The sequence below is a fragment of the Babylonia areolata genome, chromosome 5, assembly GCF_041734735.1.
Source record: "Babylonia areolata isolate BAREFJ2019XMU chromosome 5, ASM4173473v1, whole genome shotgun sequence".
Lineage (NCBI taxonomy): Eukaryota > Metazoa > Mollusca > Gastropoda > Neogastropoda > Buccinidae > Babylonia > Babylonia areolata.
This window is the reverse complement of record NC_134880.1, coordinates 17,849,853-17,859,852: the sequence shown is the minus strand read 5'-3', so window position 1 is coordinate 17,859,852 and position 10,000 is coordinate 17,849,853.

Genomic DNA, 10,000 nt, shown 5'->3' with positions numbered 1-10,000 from the left:
GTTAAGGAAACAAAAACATACCCAGCATGCACACCCTCGAAAGCGGAGTATGGCTGCCTACATGGCGGGGTAAAAACGGTCATACACGTAAAAGCCCACTCGTGTGCTTACGAGTGAACGTGGGGGTTGCAGCCCATGATCAGTATCAGTATCAGTAGCTCAAGGAGACGTCACTGCGTTCGGACAAATCCATATACGCTACACCACATCTGCCAAGCAGATGTCTGACCAGCAGCGTAACCCAACGCGCTTAGTCAGGCCTTGAGAAAGAAAAAATAAATAAATAAATAAATAAATATATATATATATATATATATATATATAAGCGTACATACATAAATAAATAAATAATAATTATGATGAAAAAAAATGAAAAAAAAGGTAGTAGTAATGAAAATAATGATAAAATAATAATAATAATAATAAATAAATAATTAAATAAATAAGACAACAATGATGATAAATAAGCAAATAAATATAAAACATGAAGACACACATTCACACATACACCCACACATGCATAACAGATATGCCCCCAAAAACGCAGTTTCATAGATATGAAAAGCCCATGAACGAAGAAGAAGAAGAAGTCCCTTCTTTACACTAAGCAAGCTGAGTGCCCTGCACACAGAAAACACGTTGTTATCACTGTAATCGTTTCGGTACTGCTAGACCCAATGAGCAACCCATGGTAGCGAACGACCAAGAATGCATCAATATTATCGGTATTATTCAGCCAGTACACAAACAGCCGGTACAACATACCGCGAGTGAGTTAGTTAGTTAGTTTGTCTCTTACACTAAGCAAGTTGAGTGACCTCTACACTGTCCGTCGATAGTACATTGTTAGTGCCACTAAGCCGAAATGTTTTCCCTTCTCTGTCCACTGGCTCAAGGTTACTAGTACTGCTATGAGCCAGTTCCAGGCCAATATATTTTTCTTCTTCTTTTTACTTATTCTTTTTTTTTCTCTCCCCCATTTCTATATTGATCGGTGGTGGTGGTGGTGGAGGAGACTTTGCTTTGCTTTTGTGTCCACTGAGGGATTGGTCCCAGGTCCAACCTTGAGTTTGTTGCGGTGTTTTCGGAGTGCAAATGCTCTTCGTTAAGTTGAGGTTATGGCTTTTTCTTTATCTTGTAAGCTTCTTACTTACATGTGGAGTGATGGCCTAGAGGTAACGCGTCCGCCTAGGAAGCGAGAGAATCTGAGCGCGCTGGTTCGAATCACGGCTCAGCCGCCGATATTTTCTCCCCCTCCACTAGACCTTGAGTGGTGGTCTGGACGCTAGTCATTCGGATGAGACGATAAACCGAGGTCCCGTCTACAGCATACACCTAGCGGACGTAAAAGAACACACGGCAACAAAAGGGTTGTTCCTGGCAAAATTCTGTAGAAAAGTCCACTTCGATAGGAAAAACAAATAAAACTGCACGCAGGAAAAAAACACAAAAAAATGGGTGGCGCTGTAGTGTAGCGACGCGCTCTCACTGAGGAGAGCAGCCCGAATTTCACACAGAGAAATCTGTTGTGATAAAAAGAAATACAAATGCAAATACTGTTTTGTATATAATATTTTATGCATATTTGTTTTTGCTTTTTTTTTTCTATTGCAGTTAGCAAAGTTAATATCACGTGCGGAACGTACACGTCCGTATTCATAGACGTGAAGCACAGTATTTGTTGTTGCCCTTCGCTGATGACAGATAGGGTGGGGGATGTGGATGTGGGGAGGGGGAAGAGGGTGGAGATATTTGTATTTGTATTTCTTTTTATCACAACAGAATTCTCTGTGTGAAATTCGGGCTGCTCTCTCCAGGGAGAGCGCGTCGCTATACTACAGCGCCACCCTTTTTCTTTTTAATTTTTTCCTGCGTGCAGATTTTTTTTTTTTTCTTGTTTTTCCTGTCGAAGTGGATTTTTCTACAGAATTTTGCCAGGAACAACCCTTTTGTTGCCGTGGGTTCTTTTACGTGCGCTAAGTGCAAGTTTCTGCAAGCGCGCACTCACGCAAACACGCATGGACTGACGCGCGCGCGCGCACACACACACACACACACACACACACACACACTGCCCAGTAAATCATCGAAACAATGGGAAAATTCGGAAGACTAAAAAAAAAAAAACAAAAAAAAAAAACAAACAGAAGACTATCGGAAACAAATTAAAAAAAAAAAAAGGCTATAAAAAAAAAAAAAAAAAAAAGGGCTATCGGAAACAAATGGAAGACTTTCAGATGACAGTCCAGCCAAACACGCGCAGTACAGCAGACTGTTCATTTAGTCCCCCCCCCACCCCATCCCCCCCCCCCCCGCCCCTCCCCCCATATAATACAACCAGGGCCAGCTGAGTGCGTGGGATTTGACTGTGACAGTGGCGGAGAGAAGGGGTGGGAAGGGGGTTGAGGTGGGGGGGCAGGGGGGGGGGGGGAGGTAAGCCGCCGTCATCAGTTGTTAAGGTGGACCAGTTTTTTTGTTGTTTTGTTTTGTTTTTTTCGTTTTATGAGGGGCGGGGGCCCTTGCCCTGGCCTTATACTGTTAGCAGATGCCATATTTGACATTTGTATGTTTGGGAGCTAAACGCACAGCTCTGTTAAGAAAAGCTACAGTGTGTTGTGGTCGTAGTGTATGGTCTGTTGACTGTCCTGTTCTCTTCTCTTCTCTCTCTCTCTCTCTCTCTCTCTCTCTCTCTCTCCCTCTCTCTCTCTTTTATAATTCTGCCCTTACACCACTGACACAAGACTCTCTTCTCAAACACATGCCCACTGTATGTATATGAAAAAGCGCAGACACGCAATCATACATAGGCACATTTGTGCGCACACACACACACACACACACACACACACACACACACACACAAACACACACACACACACACACACACAAGCACGCACGCACGCACACAAAGAAACGGAAAGAGAGAGAGAGTGAGAGAGACAGACAGACAGACAGACAGACTGACAGACAGACGGACAGACCGGAGACGACCTCGGACCATTTTTTTTTTTTTTTTTTTTTTTTTTGTCCGGCCAAACAAGCACGCAAAAGTCTCCCATTACGACCTTAAACACTAATTTCCGTCTCACAGGAAAATGAGAATGTGTAATAATAGCTAGAGCCACATGTGATCATTTCTTTCTTTGATGATTCGCATGGCCTCGCGCGGGGAGTTTCTGATGGGCCCAGAGCTTAATTGAGACACGAAGGTCATTTTGTGGGCTCCTGCAGTGAAGAAATATGATCTTATTAATGCGGCGTTTTTGAAGATGATAGTTATTCCACTGAGCAATGAAATATGGATGTTGAGGTTATCGAGAGAGACACGGAAAGGGTTTGACGCTTTGACACTTTAATGTCATTGGCCATGAGGTTCTTATGACATGGGGTGAATGCATCAACATGCTTTCATTTTGACAACAAATCATGATGATCAATGAATGAATGAAATGCTGAAAGCAAATAATAAAACAAAACGAAGATCAGACAGAGAGAGAGAGTGTATGTGTGTGTGTGTGTGTGTGTGTGTGTGTGTGTGTGTGTGTGTGAAAGAGAGAGAGAGAGGGGGGGGGGGATGCTGGGTGGGGACGGAAGTTTGAAAGGATCACGGAAAAGAGACAAACATTCAGACAGATAGACAGCCAGAATAAAAAAAACAAAAAAAAACAAAAAACCACCAACAACAACAACAAAAACAAAAAACAAAAACAACAAAAAAAAAACGAACAAACAAAAAAACAAAAAAACAAAACAAAAAAAGAACAAAAACAAAACAAAACAAACAAACAAACAAACAAAAAACAAACAAAGAATACATTAAGAACCAGCTTTTTCATTGTCTGATATTCTAAGCGATGATAGGGTGTTAAATATCACTACTGAACTAACAAGGAATATATATAAAACAAATCGTTCACTGACTCTTTATTGACTTGCAGGGTGGCTGGGGGGGGGGGGGGGGGGGAGAAGGGGGGGCGTGTCGGGGGATTGGTGGGGTGGGGTTGGTGGGTAGGGGTAGAAGTGTGTGTGTGTGTGTGTGTGTGATGAAGTTCAGTGCATAATTCTCAATTATTCTTCTTCTTCTGCGTTCGTGGGCTGCAACTCCCACATTCACTCGTGTGCACACGAGTGGGCTTTTACGTGTATGACCGTTTTGACCCTGCCATATAGGCAACCATACTCCGCTTTCGGGGGTTCTCAATTCTTTTCTCCATATCTTATTTTGATTTGGCATCACTGTTTGAGTGCCTTAAGTTCTTGAATACTTTCTTGAATTCTTTTTTTTTTTTTTCTTTTCTATTTTTAGCATGACGCGACAGATGATGGATTTCGAGTCTGCACTTGAACACCTACCTTGATGAATACTGATCAAGATGTGTACTCTCTAACATGAGCCACGCCAAGAAGACATTCTTTACTTGAGAGCACACCTGACGAAGGATTGATCACAGCTGATGGATAATCTGTCTGTCTGTCTGTCTGTCTGTATTTATATGCTTGTCTGTCTGTCTCTCACCTGGCGAAGGATTAATCACAGCTGATGGAGAATCTGTCGCTCTGTCTGTCTGTATTTCTATGCTTGTCTGTCTGTCTGTCTGTCTGTCTGTCTGTATTTCTATGCTTGTCTGTCTGCCTGTCTGTCTCTCACCTCGCGAAGGATTAATCACAGCTGATGGATAATCTGTCGCTCTGTCTGTCTGTCTGTCTGTCTGTCTGTCTGTCTGTATTTCTATGCTTGTCTGTCTGTCTCTCACCTGGCGAAGGATTAATCACAGCTGATGGAGAATCTGTCGCTCTGTCTGTCTGTCTGTCTGTCTGTCTGTATTTCTATGCTTGTCTGTCTGCCTGTCTGTCTCTCACCTCGCGAAGGATTAAATCACAGCTGATGGAGAATCTGTCGCTCTGTCTGTCTGTCTGTCTGTCTGTCTGTATTTCTATGCTTGTCTGTCTGCCTGTCTGTCTCTCACCTCGCGAAGGATTAAATCACAGCTGATGGAGAATCTGTCGCTCTGTCTGTCTGTCTGTCTGTCTGTCTGTCTGTATTTCTATGCTTGTCTGTCTGCCTGTCTGTCTCTCACCTCGCGAAGGATTAAATCACAGCTGATGGAGAATCTGTCGCTCTGTCTGTCTGTCTGTCTGTATTTCTATGCTTGTCTGTCTGCCTGTCTGTCTCTCACCTCGCGAAGGAATAAATCACAGCTGATGGAGAATCTGTCGCTCTGTCTGTCTGTCTGTGTTTCTATGCTTGTCTCTCTGTCTGTCTCTCTCACTCTCTCTCTTTCTCTCTCTCTCTCTCTCTGTCTCTGTCATCCTCTCATATTTTATTTTTTTTATTTTTTTTATCCATTTATTTATTTGCTTAATCATCCATATATATATATATATATATATATATATATATATATTTGTGTGTGTGTATGTGTGTGTGTGTGTGTGTGTGTGTGTGTGTGTGTGTGTGTGTGTGTGTGTGTGTGTGTGTTAAAATGATAACTAGCAAATGTGAAAACGAATGCTTCAACCAGCAGTGTATGTGACAGGACATTAATAAAAATTCCTTCCTTCCTTCCTTCCTCCTTCCCTTCCTTCCTTCCATAAAACCACCGAAGGCGGAACATCAAACAATTCTCAGTAACTCTAAGTCAATACAACTTCCTGACGAGCACGTGCCATTGTTTACCATCAACCCACACCATCCTCCTCCTCGACCTTAACTCGCTAGGTCACTACGTAAGCAACCACTTGACAAATTAATCTCAGATGAAAGCGATCGTCAGAGATAAAAAAAAACGTTGACCACATACCAAAGAACAAGACGGACCACACGTGCATTTGGCGATAGTTGTTGTGACGGCTGTAAAAATGTTATTGCAGGAATCATGTGTTCAGCGCTTTTTATCTTTTGGAGTGTAAAACGGAAACAACACGTGATTGCTGGTTGACCGTTCAATTATTTTCAGCTTTTGAGGAGGGAGACAGTTTTCACGAAGGTTACTTCCTCAGATGTGTTCCAGTTTGACATGTCAAGCAAGCACTAAGTCACTGATCTAGTTATGAAACTGGGTTCATTGTGATTTGTCAAGACAGTTCATAGGTACGACAAAAGCTTGTAGCTGAAAAAGATCGCACCAAACGGGGGAGGAGGGGTGGGGGTGTGGGAGGGGGGGGGGCGAAGGAGGGTACGGGGGGGTGGGGGGTGGGGGGGGGGGGATCGCTTGCGTAGAAATAGTTTGTTTTTTTCTTGTTAAAAAACTGGAAACAGAAAGCATGTATTGATATATCTCACGCATAGAATAAAACTCTGGAATGCGACACTGTTTAGATGGTAACTATTCAAGATTAATATGTCAATAAGTAAGACAATGCTATAGTAATCATGAGTGTATATGAATAGGTATGTTCCGGTGAATGTGTAGCAATGACAGGCATCGTAATGTCTGCTGTATATAAAGTTAGTAAGCTGGAATGATGCTCACGTAATATGTTCAGTGAATAAAGGTTATAATTCGTTGCATCAGAAAATAACAATAACACTTTTTAAAAACTATCGTTTCAGAAAACGAAAATAATAGGTATATATATATATATATATATATATATATATATATATATATATATATATATATATATAAAATGTGGGGTGGGGTGGAGGTGGGGTATGGGGGTAGTGTTTTATGCACCCCCCCTCCCCCAATCCACCTTCTCATTTTCGGTGCTTCCCACCCCCACCCCCCACCCCTTCCCCACATCCTATTCTTCATCACCTCCTTGCCTTTATCCATCCATCCATCCATCCATCCATCCATCAATCCATCCATCCTCTCTCATGTGATTTCAAAACCCATAACATGTTCGGTGGGTTTTTTTTTTTTTTTTTTTTTTTTTTTTGTGTTTTGTTTGTTAAATGTTCCTTCCTATCAGCAGCATCAAAGCTGCAGCAAACAAGATCATCACGATGCAATCTGCCCACGCGACCCCCCCCCCCCCCCCCCCCCCCCCCCTGCTGCGGACTTTTTTGATCACGAACAGCCATCGTGGCCACTGGTCTGTTAGGTGTGTCAGAGTGCCACCTGGAGATGACCAACACAAAGGAACACCGCGGACACAGATGGGGAAGGGGCGTGGAGGGTGCGGGGGGTTGCGAGGGCGGGGAAGGGGGTAGCTGCAGCATCTTCATTTTCTGTGACACGAGGAATTACCTTAACTGGTATTAGGGTCATCTCATAACAATAGCGTGCTGCATGATCGTTACATAAATGTAATCGAGACAACGTACTAAGTTAAAAAAAACAAAAAACAAAAACAACAAAAAACAAAAACAAAAACAACAACAAAAAGCAACAAAAAAAAAAACCAACGAAAATTAAAAGAAAAGAAAAAGAAAAACGAATTTTGAATTTGATATCCACTCAGGCTGGATGGTGGAGATTAGTATGGTGCAATTATTGGTGTGTAGATGTATGTGTGTGTGTGTGTGTGTGTGTGTGTGTGTGTGTGTGTGTGTGTGTGTGTGTCCGTCGGTTTTTTGTGTGTTTGTGCTTGTGATTGCGCGCACGTGCGCACGTATATATATATATATATATATATATATATATATATATATATATATATATATATATATATATATATATATATGTGTGTGTGTGTGTGTGTGTGTGTGTATGTGTGTGTGTGTGTGTGTGTGTGTGTGTGTGTGTTGTATGTGTAAGCGCGCGCGTGTTTGTGTGTATGTGTGTGTGTGTGCGTGTGTGTGTGCGCGTGCGTGCGTGCGCATTTGTGTGTGAAATTGTTCAGTCAATATGAAACCATTTTCTGCGTCACTCCATGCAGACATGATTTTCAACAACCTACCGTTTGTTTATTTATTCATTCATTCATTCATTTATTTATTTATTTATTTATTTATTATTATTCTTAAAGATGAAAAAGACATTTCCCGTTTTCCTGTTTTTGCAACGGACAAAAAAGACAATAAACAAACAAACAAACAAAAAGGACAAAACATTCTCTACCCACCTTAATGTAGTTTCATCTGTATCCGTCTCCCATGCACTTGCTTTGTGAATGGCCAAAAAGCCAAATAAGTAAAGGTAATAGCCAACACGCCTTGTGTCCAGGTCAACAGAGGGATTTTGCACATACCACGGAACAGCGGACATAGAACCGGTTTTCATTCAAGTCTCGCAAAACCAGGCTTGATCTCACAGGATTTCCATTCAAAACAGCCAGTGAGCTTTAAGCAGAAAACGTTAAAAAAAAAAAAAGCGTTAAAAAAGGGAGGAAAAAAAAACAACACAACCACCACCACGCAAAAAACTTAGCTTCTCTAGGTTACAAGCGACATGATCGGAATTGTAACTAGGAGGATTGTTTACATGGGGGGGGGGGGGGGGGGCGGGGGGACGGAGGGAGGGGGGGAGGGGGGGTGGGGTGGTGGTGGTGGTGGAGGTTTCTGTTTGAAACGGCGCATTTGTTGATAAACTTACAACGTAGGAGTGGTGAGGATGTAATTGAACGTCAATGTTGGGAAGCATCGTAACTTAGCAAACGTAGCATTTACACACTGATGTTGAGTCATTTCCTCGCAAAATAATCTCCAAGTCTTCAAAACACGAGTCGGGCGGTGGAGGGTTAACCGTCTTGCAGTCACTCCGGACATAGAAAAAGTTTATTTGTGAGAAATGTCAAAAGCAAGAGGGTTAAATGCTCTGGGCTGTTGCGAACACCGTGATTACACACACACACACACACACACACACACACAAAACACGTCATGCACACACCTTTTTCTTTGGTTTTACTTTTGGGACACTCCCAAAGCTTTTTGACTTTGGGGAGGGGTTTTGTGTGTGTGTGTGTGTGTGTGTGTGTGTGTGTGTGTGTGTGTGTGTGTGTGTGTGCGTGTGTGTGTGCGCGAGCGCGCGTGTATGTGTGTGTGTGTGTGTGTGTGTGTGTGTGTGTGTGTGTGTGTGTGTGTGTGAATTTGTGTGTGGGGCAGGGGGAGGGGGATGTATGTGTGCGTATGTGTGTGTGTACGTGTATGTGTGTGTATGTGTGTGAGTGCGTGTATGTGCATATGTGTGTGTGTGTGTCTGCGAGTGTGTGTGTGCCTACGTGTGTGTGTGTGTGTGTGTGTGTGTGTGTGAGTGAGGGGATAGGCCCGAGGAAAGGTGGCTCGTAGTCGCGCCATATCTGGGGGAGTATCTTTATCGCACATTATTTCAACATGGTCCACTCATATGGGATTTTATTTCCGAGCCACGTTTAAGCTTCACGTTTGGTCCTCCTCTAATCTCTGGGACCCTGTGTGGGAGATACAGGAGGGGTGTGTGGGTGGGCGTGGAGGGGTGTGGAGGGGAGGGGGGAGGGGGTACTTGGGGGGGGGGGGGGGCAGTCAAAATGCTTATCAGGCATCTTGACCTTGTTATACAGGTGACGAACAAAAGGTATCATCGCCCAGGCCCCAAAATCGATTGGGCAGTTGCAAATTCTATGTCAGTGGTTCCAAGTGATCAGAGTCCATAACTGACGAGTTGTGACAGAGAGAGGGGGAGAGGGAGAGAGAGAGAGAGAGAGAGAGAGAGAGAGAGAGAGAACGAACGAACGAACGAACGAACGAACGAACGAACGAAATTGTTTTAATGAACTTTGGCCATGGACCACCATTCAAAACCAGGGGACTGGGGGTGGGCATGGGAAGGGGTATTATAACACTTGAATAGATGACACAATATCATAATATTCATGGGCTTGACATTAATTCTACTTAATTAGGTCTGAGTATATGATTTCTCCTTTTTGATCGCATGGAAAATAAATTGTTCAGCTTCGGCATGATGCTGTCTTATCCCTGAGGAAGGTGATTAACTCCGATTTTCCTTTCACTCCACCCAGGTGTGAATGGGTTAATTGATCCTGACTTTTGTTGTTGGGGAAGATTAAAACGGAGGAAGGAGGAGATTTGGGCCTCGCCTTCCCTATATATGTATATATATATATATAT